Source organism: Dermacentor variabilis, chromosome 3, assembly GCF_050947875.1.
Source record: "Dermacentor variabilis isolate Ectoservices chromosome 3, ASM5094787v1, whole genome shotgun sequence".
Classification (NCBI taxonomy): Eukaryota; Metazoa; Arthropoda; class Arachnida; order Ixodida; family Ixodidae; genus Dermacentor; species Dermacentor variabilis.
Genome location: NC_134570.1, coordinates 135219149 through 135233715, shown reverse-complemented (window position 1 = coordinate 135233715; position 14567 = coordinate 135219149). Strand labels below are relative to the sequence as shown.

Sequence of the window (14567 nt, the reverse complement as noted above, 5' to 3'; positions counted from 1 at the left end):
AAGCTCGTAGGCTTGCCTTATCTGCGTACGCTAGATGCACAGAACACATCAAAGGCACGATACAACGGCCGCCGCCACCTGGTTACCTATGCCGTTAATTACTTGGTCTGGTTGTGGAGCCCACTACGAAAGCGCAGTCTCTGCACAAAGCTTTTCGGCACACAATGATGGACCTTTCCTGATCCCGCCTAAGCGAGGTGAACTATAGAATAGCGCGCCTCCCCACAAACGGTCGATGCTCTGCCCGAACTAGTATAACGCATGTCGCCAGGCTCAAGTGATGCACCCAGCGCGAGGCCACCTGACTCGCCCAGCGGGCTTAGTCTAAGCGAGGTGCATTGTAATCCCGCGTTTGTACGTGCGAAGCAGAAGGGAAGGAGAGACAGAAGAGAAGGAAGAGCAAGACTTTGTTTTTCTGTCTGGCCGCCTCTTCCCATCCACTGCTTTCACGCCGAGCCTTCTGAATGAATGTCTCGCGCTTTGTAACAATGTCATGAGACATTAGACGGCAGCAGCTGTTTAGGACAGTGCAGCCATTTCGAAGGTTGGAGTTCGATGCTTTCTGTTTGAATTAGTTTGATGTATTGGAAGTCATAAAAGAAATTTCTCCAATTATCCACGCACTTGACTGACGCTGCGAATGATGGATAAAATGGGCGGAAATATATGACGCACAATAGTCTCCTGACGAGTAATCAATACATGTATTAGATTTTCTGCAGTTCCTTATCCTGAATCTCCTGCCTCATATTCCGGCTGTCGTAAGTGCTTTTCTTAAAGACAGTGCGATTGTTTTATATGCATGTTACGGAACTGTGGTAGAGAATTACGTGAATTCATGCCTTGCCGAAATTTCGATTGGCTCGCCTGTACGGCTGCACAACTTTTAATAAGATCCTTCATAGTTGTAATGACGTCGACACGAAACTCTCGTAGGAATATATTGTTAGAGGAGGCGAGAATTCTTCGCCTGCTTGGATTGGCATCAGTAAGTTCAGATTGCTTTTCGCTTTTAGTTAGGGTGACATACATGCGACGACACTCCCAAAGCGCTTCAAGGTATGGGTCACTGGAAAAGTTTGTGTTTAGTGTTTGTGCTTGAGAAAAGATGACCGAATTGTAGCTGCTACACCAGAATGAGCTGTTTAAAACGAAGTCTTTAAATAGTCCCCCAAGATGTATTTTCATAATGAGAGCATTTTCAAGGGTAGCTCCTGATATTTTCTGTTTCATAAATATATTGCTTGATATGAGGGTTTTCAATCCAGCAGCCAGACCTGTCATACTAAAGCGAAGCTTTCCCTCTTTCCCTCACTTTGGAGTACCAGCTGCAGGCTGCTGTCTTGCGCAGTTGGCACGTACCAATTGAATATAAATCTGAAGACCAACACTGCACATAGTGGAAAGAGAGGTAGCCCGATGCGTTCGGTAGTGTACATAAGCGTGGACTCAAGTTCCAACACAAGCACTCCTTCGTCGGTCGGGAGAGTGAACAAACGCGAGTTAATGATATCTTCGCTGAAATCAAGAAAAAGAAATGGGCATGGGCAGGACACGTAATGAGGAGGGAAGATAATCGATGATCATTAAGAGTTACGGAATGGATTCCAAGGGAAGGGAAGCGTAGCAGAGGGCGGCCGAAAGTTAGGTGGGCGGATGATATTAAGAAGTGTGCAGGGACAACATGGCCACAATTAGTACATGACCGGGGTAGTTGGAGAAGCATGGGAGAGGCCTTTGCCCTGCAGTAGGCATAACCAGGCTGATGATGATGATGATGACTCCTTCGTCATCATGACGTCATCGTCACTCTCTCGTCATCATGTTGGCGCTTTCATTTCATTGTCAGTATACCGTCGTAACTGTGGCGTTGTCATCGTTCCCCCGTCTTTACTCTGTCATCGATCGTGAGTGTGTTGTTTTTAAGCCTTCATTTTTCACTATTATCGCGCCGCCGTCATCATAACGTCATCGCTTTTCCATCGTTATCATTCATATTCGCAATTGCATCGTCGTCAACGCGTGCTCGTCAAAGAGGCGTTGTCGTGGCACCATGGCCATTCTACCATGGTCTGTTGAGGGTTGTTCGTGCGCAGTGTCATCATGTCGTTGTTGTCATATGGTAACCATCATTCCACGTCGTCATGCCATGGTCGTCGTTCTATCGTCGATATGCGTGGGATTTGAATGTCCGTTTACCAGATGTTTATGCTGTGCGAAACATTTACCAGTGAAAGTGTGCCCAACTTAGTAGCGTGCTCTTAACTGGCAAATGGTCGCTAAAATCAGAACAGTGTTCTTCGTAACCAGCAATGAAAGCTTCGCCTAAACTGAAGGCTAACACTTCCGGGATCCGATTGAAAAGCTAGAGCGCTTGACATACTTTTAGGAAACTTTCAGCTTTTTCCGTTTCCACGATACACATGATGCTTCAAGAAGGTCTGTGCATTAAGCTTTCTCAGAGACTACTTGAAATGGAGTAGGCCCCAACAGACGGCAGCAACATATACCGCTATTGAATGTAGTAACTCACGACCAATTGGGGCGATGGCGCAGAGGCATGCTCAGTATTACTCAAATTTTTGGCTCGAATTTAGGAAGAAAAAGGAGCAATTCATTTCTTTATATATGCCTTTCGCCGCGTTCTTATGAATTTACAAGCTGGTTTTTGTTCTTCCAGTAATTCCGATTATTCTTACCTAATTTAATACAACAGTAAGACAAAAGACATTGCTTGGTTGGCAATAAACCTGCCAAGGGTTAGCCGCCTCGCTGCTTCTGAACTGGTTGATCGCATCTCACCACATATGATGTGCCGCACTGGACTGTGTTGTCTCTTCATTGGGAAAGCAAACCCGCGGAGCACAAAATTGCAGATGTTTGTAATGACGGATTGTTGGCCCATTTAAACCCCGTGAAAGGGATCAACAGGTAGTACCTTGTCTTTCTATTGAAACACATGGGGCTGTTCACCTGTTCTTCGCCTGCCTTCACAATATGCAAGTGCCTGTAGCTGCGAGCGCCTGAAATTATGGTGATGTACTGCACAGGTATAGCACCAAAACGAGGTTTCGCATGTATCAGTACAACATCGGTTTTGCTAGATGACATGAGGACTAGACATTTTGAGAGGTAGCTTCTGTTTAATTTTTTGGCTCCTTATCAGCCACCCTTTGCCTCATACTATTTTCACATTTACCTTCGCTGTTGTTGACTTTTTCGTTGTTCATCTTTTAATCGCTTGACTTTGATGATTGTGAGTTCTTATTTTTTTTATCAAATCGCTGTCCATTCATACACCTGGTACGTTCCACTTGAAATTACCTTCCTCTTTGGCAAGCTGCTCATTTCTTTTCATTCTTTTTTTTAACGCCAGGGAAGCTATACCCATGCCACGTTGGCTATATTTATTGCTTTATCGCTTTTTCCGCGCATATATGTCACTCCTAGGAATTATGAGGGCTGCAGAATGCAAGATAACGCCACACGTGGATAAAAAGCAGGACAAGGCGCCGACTTTCAGCTGAAACTGAATGTCACGTGCAATAATTTATGCGAAGGATATCGCCCAGATCACAAAAAGGAACTTCAGAAACAACAAGCACCAGACCAAACTATAGTTAACCAATAGTTAATATTCAGCGCCTACGTAGCTCGTTTTTTTTTTTTTGTGGTCCTGCAGTTAACCTTGCCTTCCTGAATGTTGCTATATGCCAGTTTTCAAAACAATTCTCTTCGGGCATTGCACCCTAGGTAATGCTTACTGAACGATAGTGAATATAGATTCACTATTTATACTCAGGTAAAGTTTGGGGCAATTGAGTTTCTCATTCAGCTGCTGTATACCTCTATTCGCCACACATGTGGCTTTTCTGACGTTCCGGCTGTCCTTTAAGACATTTTGAGACATTGAATGCGAGAACTTCGGAAGGTTGTGGACCGCTTTCAGTGAAGCGCCAGTTTTTATGTTATGCTTCTCGCACAAACCCAAGCCTTCGGTAGAACTTCTGTTACTTCAATTGCGAGATGCAGCTATTGTGTGCATTGTGATGCATGTACCTCGCAAACACTGTACTATATTTCCGATCCTACCCGAGCGCACAGACCCATTCAACAATTTACTGTCTAGGCTCCTTCCTTTCCTTATCTCTACTTTGTTACCACTTTACCTCCCCCTCCCCTCTCTCCCCAGTGTAGGGTAGCCAACCGGATCTTTTTCTCTGGTTAACCTCCCTGCCTTTCCCCTTTCCTCTCTCTCTCTCTCTCTCTCTCTCTACTGTCACGCATGCGCCACAGCAGGGTGTTTCAGTGCTTTTCTTCTGACCATAAAACTTCTTTCAATGTTTGAGATATAGCCTTTTCACGACGGTCTCGTTAGCCCCGCCACGTTTGATCACGTGGTGACGCGCTGATTGCTTGCCTCAGCTGTCTTCGTTGTCTCCGTGTTTACAATGAACGTGCATGACGCCGGTTGGGCTGAGCAAACCTCTGTTACGACGGGTGTTGTAGACAGTGACTGGGTGGACGACACTAAGCCTCGGCCACAACTCCAGTGCACATGTAAGCGCTTGTAGCGCTCATTGACCCTTGTGGAAACTGCGCCAGCAGTTTACTGCAACTGTGCCACGAAATGAAGTGCAAGCTATACAAATTTCCCGCTTATGAAGTAAATAAAGATTAGTGCGTTTTGCTTTTCGTTCTTTATTGGGCAGGCAATTTGAAGACGCGGCTTGTCGTGTTTGTTCTCCAGTAACGTTTTTCGGAGCGGTGACTATCCTTTTCACTTATATGCCTAATCGCCCGCTGGCGTATTCAATTACGACATATTTGTTTTTGCTGCGCACAAGACTTGGAAGGTGGATTTTCTGCACTTGTTAATAGCGTATATCAAGGGCGTATTATCGCTGGTCATTCGGTCACTCTATGGACTGCAGGAAACGCCCAGCTTCGACCATTCGTGTGCTGTCGGTGTAGCCACCGTGCCCATGCTTTGCCGGATTGGTTTCAAGAGTGCGCGCTTTCACTCATTCTGGATACGTTAGTAATATATGGGTGGTAAGTTTGCCTGTCTGTTGACGTCAATGCGTGTAGACAAGGAGCGAGAAACTTACTCTGCCAGAAAGCGGCGCTACTCCTTGTATATCTGTATAAGGAGTGCAACTCACTTTTTCCGGCGTCCCGTGGTTGAAATTTGTTCTCTGGAGGTTAGGCGTACAACGCTGGCGGTTGAGTAATTTCCATTTTATTCACGAGGGAAGCCATGCATCATGAAGAGCCGGCAAAACAGGAAGCGCTTATGTAGGTGGAGTCCGTGAACGTGGCCACACAGTATCGTTCCATTCCTTAGTATGTCGATGTTTGCCGCCAACTACTCCACACGACTTCGGTCCACCGTTCCAGCTTTCGGAGCATGGATAGAGCACAATGCTTTAGCGAACATTCAGTGGCATTTTGTGCAAGCTGAAGCCACACTAGCAGGGCAAAAGCGGCAATGGTTTCGCACACGTGTGCTTTCGCAGAGGTCACGCGCACCGCTCCGCCGAGAGAGACATGTCGCTGCTCTACAGCAACATGCTCAGCGGAAGGGTTTCAACGGCCATTAGGGTGCCAAAGTGGTTTCCGGCGTTAGTAGAAGGGCATCAATCTGCCACTCTGCTATGGCTGAGGCTACGCGATTATAAGATTTATTTTTTTTTTATCAAGAAAAGAACTTACGCCACATTTATGAGGCGAAAGCCTTAGATGGCTCATGGGTCAAAAAATCCGATGTCCGGCGTTACGGCACCAGAACTTTGTGCCACCAAATGGCACCAGAATTATGCGCCACCAAAATGTGACACAAAAACCCGCGACAATTAGTGGCAGTCGAATCCACGACCTTGGCTGTTAACTAATTCGAAGTTAATTAAGGCACTCGAACACTCGACCTTTTGTGGAAGTCGAACCCACGGCCTTTGATGTTAAGGCAAAATTAAGGCAGTCAGGCACTAAAATTCACTTTTGCCAAAATTCAATGGCATCTAAATTGATGATGCCACCACTGATGATAGAACCTACGACCATGGGTGGGAATCTGCCACGCTCGTTGGTGTTAATTAAAACGAAGGTATTTAGGCACAGTAAATTTAGACAGAGTTGTCACTCGAACTCACGACTTTTGGTTAGAGAAAACAATAGGAAGTAACCACGCATTCGAATTACAATGTCAAGTGATATAGTTATGTACTTGAGAGCGCACTGGGCTTTCTTTCGCCTTCCTCCTCTTTAGCATAGGCTAACGTGAGTGTAAAATTTTTTATCAAGGCAAAATTCTTAGATAGCTCATGGGTTGTAAAATCCGATGTCCGGTGTTATGGCACCAATATTTTCTGCCACCATCAAGAGACACCAAAACCCAGGACCATTGGTGAGAATCGAACACACGACCATTCGTTTTAATTAATACGAACATGACTAAGGCACAGTAAGTTAAGATTAAGTTAAATAAAACACCCGAACCCACGACCTTTGCTGTTAATTGGTGCGAATATAATTAGAGGAGAAATAATTAAGGCGGGCTAATTAACGTATTCGGGCACCAAAATTCAATCGCATTAAATTTGATGGGAGTCGAACCCACAGCCATTAGTGGCACTCAAACCCACTACCCTTCATGTTAATTAAGACGAAGTTAATTAAGGAACTAGGGCCTCAATGTCGATTGGCACCAAAATTGATGGAAGTCGAACTCATGGCATTTGCTGATAAGTTATTCAAGGCACAGTTAAATTAGGCACAGTTAAGGGATTTAAACCTGTGACCTTTGCTGGAAGCCGGACATACGACCTTTGGTGGAGGTCGAAACCAAGACATCCTGATCACCATTGTAGCGTTCCTAGTTAAAGGACACAGTAGACGTAAAACATTGCTGTGAAACTGGCGTCCATCTCGTCTACATTTTATTCTCATTTCCTTCTTCTCTTCTCCTGCCCCCCGGTTACCCCGCTTCTTCATCTTCTATTCGAAGGCTCATACCGCTTCAACCATCATCAGCCTGGCTATGCCCACTGCAGGGCAAAGGACTCTCCCATACTTCTCCAACTACCCCGGTCACGTGCTAATTGTGGCCATGTTTTCCCTGCAAACTTCTTAATCTCATCCACCCACCTAACTTTCTGCCACCCCCTGCTACGCTTCCCTTGGAATCCTGTCCGTAACCCTTAATGACCATCAATTATCTTCCCTCCTCATTACATGCCCTGCCCATGCCCATTTCTTTTTCTTGATTTCTACTAAGATGTCATGAAATCGCGTTTTCTTTTGCAAACCCCTCCTGGGGTAATACTTGAAAACGTTTCCAATCGAAACACATTCAAATGAGCTCCGTCACCAATTTATCACATAGTCTTCAATATTCCTTTCTGAGTGGCTGTCTTTGTCACGGAGTAAGGACCATAAAATTTGGCACTGGATTCTCTTACTCATTTCGTAACTAGAATGAGGTCGGTGACTTGAATGTCTGGGATACCTGAGCAATGCCTCTTGTCCGAATTTTTCTTTTCATTCGTTTACGGTACCTCTCCTCCTGAGATTTTTGTTTCCTCTCCTCGACGATCTTGAGATTTTCTAACAGCCCCAGTTCACGGTCCGCCTGAAGAGTAGGGGTTTCTCCTGAAGAAGCGAACTGAGGCTGCATCTCAAGCCACTGGTGTAGGAGCGATTGTGATGTCTTACAGCTGCTTCTAAAGAGCATTTCCATCCACCAGGGAAACTATCGTACATCCTGATGTATTGTTTCACATCTCGTATAGCACGCTCTGCAAGCCCATTCGCCGTGGGGTGGTATGGCGCACAGAATTTGATTGATATATTGTGGTCTCGAGCCCACCTTGCTCGTTTTCCACTCTTGAACGCTAGACCGTTGTCACATACGATCGTCCTGGTTGCCCTAAACATATCCCGTTGGAGGAAGGCGATGACACTATTCGCATCTTCTTTTCCTGCCCGTACCGCGACCATCCTGGTGCACTCCTCTATGGCTAGAGAAAAAGCTTTCGTTTTTCGGACTCCTTATCCTTTCTTATTTAGCTCGGCATAATCCAGGTGAATAACTTCAAAAGGCACATTCCTGTGGCAAGGTATTATCATGGCGTCCGTAGGCTGCTTATATTTCACTTTGTTGACTTGACAAATGTGGCATGAACGAACCTATTGATTGACGTCTTCTTTCATGTGAGGCCACGTAAATCTCTTGACTAGCTTGTTGTAGGTGCGCCAAAATACGTCGTGTCCACCAGATTCTGGGCTATCGTGGTACAAATAAAGCACCCTGGAAACCAGCGTTGACGGGACTTGATAGCCACCTTCGATAAAAATTATTTGTTCAGTGCCTTCCCACATTTTTACTTCATTGATTTCTTCCGATTGTTCTTTCTTGGCCTGTATCATCAGTCTAGACAATGCATCTGCATCAGTCAAAAGGGGTCCAGGTCTGTAGGGGATGGTGAAATCAAACTGCTGCAAGTAGTTCACCCATCTGGCGATACGTCCCTTACACTGGGTCATATTCAAGAGATGAGTGAGTGCCTGGTGATCCGTGAACAAAGTAAACTTGGCACCTTCTAGGTACGTACGGAAGTACTGAATTGCTTTAAGGACAGCAAGAGCTTCCTTTTCAGTAGCGGTGTAGTTGACTTCAGGTGGCTTGAGGGTGTAGTTGTAGTAGCCTACTACATGTCGCTTTTCTCGGCCGTATGCTTCTGGGCACTTCCGGTACAAGACTGAACCTGTTCCATAATTTCAGGCGTCGGTATTCAGTTCAAAGGGTAAAGTTAAATCTGGTATGCGTAGAATAGGGTCAGCAGAGATTCTGTGCTCCAGATCACGGTAGACTCTCTCACATTCCTCATCCCACTCAAATGGAACTTCGGCGTTAGGAACGTGAGGCATCTTGCTTTTATGGCAAAGTCTTTCATGAAAGGTCTCAAATGTACCGCTAATCCCTAAAAACACACGCAATGAGTAGGCGTCATAAGGTTTTAACAGATGGGATATCCTCTCGACGGACTTTTCTTTCGTGCTTTTGGTAGTTCCATCAAAAACTCTTCCAAGAAACATAGCTTTTCTTTGAAAGAATGTACTTTTCTTAAAATTAACCTTGAGGTGTGCCAAGCTCAAGGCATTTAATACCTGAGACAGGTGTTCCTGATGCTCAGCCTCTGTTTCGGCGAAGACTATAATATCGTCTATGTACACGTTCCAAAACACACCTAGGAAAGGCTTCAGGACTTCGTTCATAATCTTCTCGAACGATGCTGGCGAGTTTTTCCAGCCGAAAGGAAGCCGGTTATACTCGTACAGATCGAAGGGCGTGATAAAAGCAGTGTACATTTTTGTTTCTTCGGTTAGTGGAATCTGCCAGAAACCTTTTCACAAGTCAATGCGTGAAAAACTCCGGCTACCACCTGTCTCATCTATAATCGTATCTATCTTCGGCATTGGAAATGGTATAAATTCTGTCTGGCGATTGAAAACCCTGTAATCTGTGCCCAGTCTGAAAGTTCCACCTTCCTTCGGCGCAATACTTATGGGAGAGGCGAAGGGTGGCACCGAAGGCCGGATTATATCGGCGTCTAGCATCTCCTGCAATTCTTTCTTCAACCATATCTTGCGTTCTCTTGACAAGTTATGAGGTGATTTTCGGATGACGGTCTTGTTAGCTAGTTCGAAAGGCACCTTGTGCGACTTCATCGCTTGTCGATAGCTTCCTATGCATACCAGTTTAAGGTAGGTCGTTGCAATACCCTCCGCGCACTTTACAATTCGCAGGTTATCTTTTCTATCCTGCTGTGTCTCTTCCCTTGGTAGTCATTCCACTAAAACCGCGTCGTCCCAGTATGCGTTGATTTTCAGTTTCTTTATATCTGGTCTGGATAGCAGAAAGTCGTACTTCACCTCCTCTATCACCAGTACTTCACTCTCTATTTCACGACCTTGGAACTCGATGTTTACTGAGGCCCACTGATTATGCATTGTCCCTTTTCCATCGTACCCTTGCACCCGTAGTACTCTTCCACTATGCAGGTGACTTGCATCTACCAGCTTGGCAGTTATTATAGACACAGAAGCACCGCTGTCAACCAAAGCCATCATATGTCTGTTTCCCACTTTGACAATAATGTGAAGTAGGCTAGAGCAAGTTAAATAAACAGTCTCAGTTGTGGTCATCGGGTCGGACTGATCACCCTTTTTTATTAGTTTTTTTGTCGTCGGAGGCTCTTAAGCGTCTGAAAGTAGGGGGACAGGGTCGTTGTCGATGTTATTCACTCGACCTTTGTGTGCACGCCAACCCAAGTTCTCTCTACTGCCTGCAAGGCGGCTTGGTTCTCGCGGATTACGGCTTGACCAATGCGCGCCGGTCCGTCTGAAGCGACTGCTTGAGCCAGCAGTTATATTTTCTTCTGAAGTTGATGGTATTTCGTGAAGGCACTCCAGGAGCCCGTCCATAGCTTTAGGTGATCGTACTTCCGCTAGCTTCAGGAGTTCCGCGGGCAATCCGTTCATTATTAGTGCTACTACGGCAGAAGGAGGAAGCACAGGCTCGGGCAGCTTTAAAAGGCGGCGTTTTTCAAAGAAATACTCGACGGGGGAGCCCTGCTTGAACTTAAAATTAAGGGCGGCGTCCCATCTTCGCACTGGGCTGCTTCGGAATGTCGTCAAGAGTTTTTCCTTCCACTGGTTCCAAGAGTTGCCAACATCTTCAATAATGTGCAGGTCGTACCACTTCCAAGCAGCACCTCTTAAATAGCTACGCATGTTAGTAATCTTGTCCTCATTAGAGTGCCATTTGTTCTTTCCTAGCGGCATATTCATAGAACTCAAGCCAACTTTCTGAGCTTGACGACATGCTGTCGAACGCATCGCGTTCTACAAAATTAGTCGCCGGCTTCTCAGCGTTTAGAGAGCTTATAAGCGACGTCACCACTTGGCTTTGTTGCGCAATCTGTTCTTGTTGTAGCTGAAGAGCTTTCAAAACGAGGCTCACCTCTTCTGTCGAAGACCGTGATCCTGAGTCCTTTCGACGCATCGGTTGAAGAACTAATTCGTCGAAGATCGCCTGACGCAAGTTTACTTTCACCGCACCCTTGCGACGTAGTTGAGCAATGTCCATGGAAGCCTTCCCTAAAACCAGGTTCACGAGTTCTGCCGAGTTGAGTTCGCGAGGTAGTTCCACCGCTGGCTCATCTTGAGCTTGGTATCTCGAAAAGATGATCTTCTCTGCGGAGGTATCCTCAAGGAAAAATGTCACCCATACGTTTGAGTCAGTTGTCGGCTGCGCCAAAATAATGTAGCGTTCCTAGTTAAAGGACACAGTAGACGCAAAGCATTGCTGTGAAACTGGCGTCCATCTCGTCTACATCCTATTCTCACTTCTGTCGTTGATAATAAGCGCATGCCCACTGAAAGAGTCATAGCTACTTTCGCTGGAATGAACCGTCCATCGGAAATCAAGGCATGGCCACTTATATACCGAGTTGAGCCTCTGTCACCTCGCGTCCTTCAGCGCCTAAAGTGCTGGCGGTTTGGGCACTCGATAAAAGGCTGCAGGTCAAACACACGAAGCCGAATTTGTGGAGAAGGCCATCATTCAAATGACTGTTCTTCCCGAAATGAGTCCTGCTGCCTTTGCAGTGGTCCCCACCCCGCAAATGAACCTAATTGCCCTGCAAGGGCAAAAGAAACGCAAATCCTCGAAATGATTGAGAGACGTCGATGCTCTCGTCGTGAGGCCATTGGAGAAATTCAGAGCAGATCTCAAAGGTATGCTGGTATAACGGCCCATCAAACATTGTCTATGGAGAACTCAATCTCTGAGGCTGTGGCAACTTCCGTAGAAACGGCATTGGAGAAAGCAATGGAGCGCATCATGACAAATCTTACCGACTCCCTTGTTCCGGTGCTGTCCTCACAACTAACTCCGTGGCTTCAACTAACTATTAAACCCAATATTTAGGATCCGGTGTCGGGTCTACCGCGGAGTCCACCTATTGAAATATCGACCGCGCACCCATTCACAAATAACGATTCACGAAAGCCATCAACTCATGAGAATGTCGACCAAATCTGTCTCTCCGACACAGATGGGGTGGAAAATCAAGATGTAGATATGGACCCCCGATCGCCTAAACGACCAAGGTCACCGACAGAGCAAAAATCTAGCTCTCCCATCAACTCCAAAGCAAAAATGTACGTTAGAGAGACTCCGACTAAGAAGGACTTCTTAAAAGAGAACGTTTTAGACAAAGCAGTCTCTGCTGCTCGGATTTATTTACCATAGGAACTTTAGCAGTGATTCAGTGGAACTGTCATTCCATATTTTCGGCCACAACAGATTTATTATATCTTATTTCGACATACTCTCCAGATAATATTATTTTACAGGAAACTTGGCTTGCTGCTGGTCAATCTTTTCATCTAAAAGATTTCCGATGTTTTCGATTGGATCGCCCATCCCGAGGTGGTGGTTTAGTGTTATTTGTCGCATCAAAAATCTGCCATAGAGCTACTATAGCATACCAGATAATGTCCCCAGACTGTGAAATCCTAGCACTGGATATAACAATACCTGGTTGCACACCTTTTTCTATAATTACCACGTACTTCCCCGCTGGTGTACAAGATACCCGTTATCTAGATACCTCTATTGCTCGTAGTCAGAAGAACATCATGCTAGTGGGAGATTTTAATTCTCATCATGTATCGTGGAGTTTCCGAACGGACACTTGTGGCAAACGCCTGTGGGATTGGGTCTTAATGAATGATTTCTCCTGCCTAAATTCGAGAGCACATACTTTCGTGCGTGGTCAGTCGCGATCTGCCCTAGATCTTACGTTTGCTACCCCGAGCATGACAGTCACCTCCTAGAAGACTGTAGATTCTGGAAATAACAGTGATTACCTTCCTATAATTTTTGAACTGCTTAATCCGTTAACTAGCCTAAATAATAATATGGATACTTTTTTTAACTACGAAAGATTTAAAAGTGCTTTAAAATCCGCTTTACAAGCCCAGCAAGGCATGGAGATGGATATTAAAGCAATGAGCCTATGTTTAATACTAAAACAGTCATCAAAAAAGGCTAAATATGCTGTGAAATCTTTTAAGTATGGCTCATATTGTCCCTGGTGGAATTCTGAGTGCGAACGAGATTTTGGACGTAGAAAAGCTGCATGGAAAAAGCTTTTATGCAACCAGTGTCCTGTTAATTGGGCTGATTATACATATATAGCTACCACATGTAAACGAACAGTCTGAAAAGCTAAGGAGGATTACGATTCCAGGCACTACACATACCTTTCGAAGTCTAGCAATCAAAAAGCCCTGTTTAAATTTCTTCGATCTCGCAAAGGTATACCGGCCCCCGTGAACGTCGAATCTGTCGTTCTATCAACAAAAATAATTATCATAATCACTTGAGCAAATTGCTCAAGGACTTGCGCGACATTTCACTCATCAATTGCCAATAGGACTAAAGAAATCTCCCTTGGTAGACGACTTTGTAGCAGTAACAGCGACAGAGCTTGAAGGCATTATTAATTCTTTGTCGGCGTCAGCCCCCGGTCCAGATGGAATTACAACAGGAATGCTACAAGTTTTATTTGATTATGTGCCTCAGGACCTACTAAACATGATAAATTTCTCTCTCAAGAATTCATGGGTTCCAAGAGAGTGGAGAGTAGCTAAAATTATCCCACTATTAAAGAAAAAATCATCCGGACTTGACTTAGAAAACATAAGACCAATTTCTCTTACCTCAAATGAGGTCAAATTAATAGAAAGGGTTCTTCACGGCCGTATAAAAAAATTTATGCAGGATGATAACCTTCTCACTCCTTGTCAGATTGGATTTCATCCGGGCCACTCAATATGGTGCGCCCATGTGGATTTAGAGAGCCGCATTAAACTTGCTCGCCGCAAACGAGAGTACGCAGCTTTGGTGACGCTAGATTTAGCAAAAGCCTACGACTCTGTAGAACATTGCATTCTATTCGATAAGCTTCACTCTGCGAATATCCCAATATATATAACCGCTTGGATCTGTGAATTTATAAGGGATAGAGCATTTTATTGTTACTAACACGGTATTTCGACGTCTAAACACAAGCAGACAAGAGGTGTACCACAGGGTTCCGTTCGTTCCCTTATATTATTTACCATTTTGCTAAGCACCATTCCTTTGTCTCCGGAAGTACATGTTTATGTTTATACGGATGATATCGCATTTTTTTCCCTCCGCAAGCGATATACATTCTCTACAACAGTCGTTGCGAAATTACTTAGGAATGCTGGAGACATGCTAGATAAATTAAATATGTCATTAAATATTAGCAAAAGTGCGGTGTTAGTCTTCCCATTAACTGCACAAGTGCATATATCTTTGCAATACCGACAGGAAATCATTCTTCAAGTTGACAAAGTCAGGTACCCTGGTGTTATTTACGATGGCAAACTCACCTGGCGCAGTCACATTGAACATATTAAAACAAAGGCAGAACGAGCCGTAGCTATGCGTCGCCGGCTCAGCCACC

General features: G+C 45.0%; 1 protein-coding gene across 2 annotated transcripts in view; it reads left to right on the top strand.

The window, feature by feature from the left end:
- Positions 1–14567, top strand: part of LOC142574206 (uncharacterized) — a 120747-nt gene that overhangs the window by 42104 nt on the left and 64076 nt on the right. Inside the window, exon 1 of one of the 2 annotated variants that reach the window (XM_075683352.1) lies at positions 629–761. The exons of the other annotated variant lie outside the window; for it this stretch is intronic. The gene's annotated coding sequence lies outside the window, so the exon portion shown is untranslated. Of the gene's footprint in view, positions 1–628; positions 762–14567 lie in introns of those variants that run through there. 2 annotated transcript variants of the gene reach the window in all.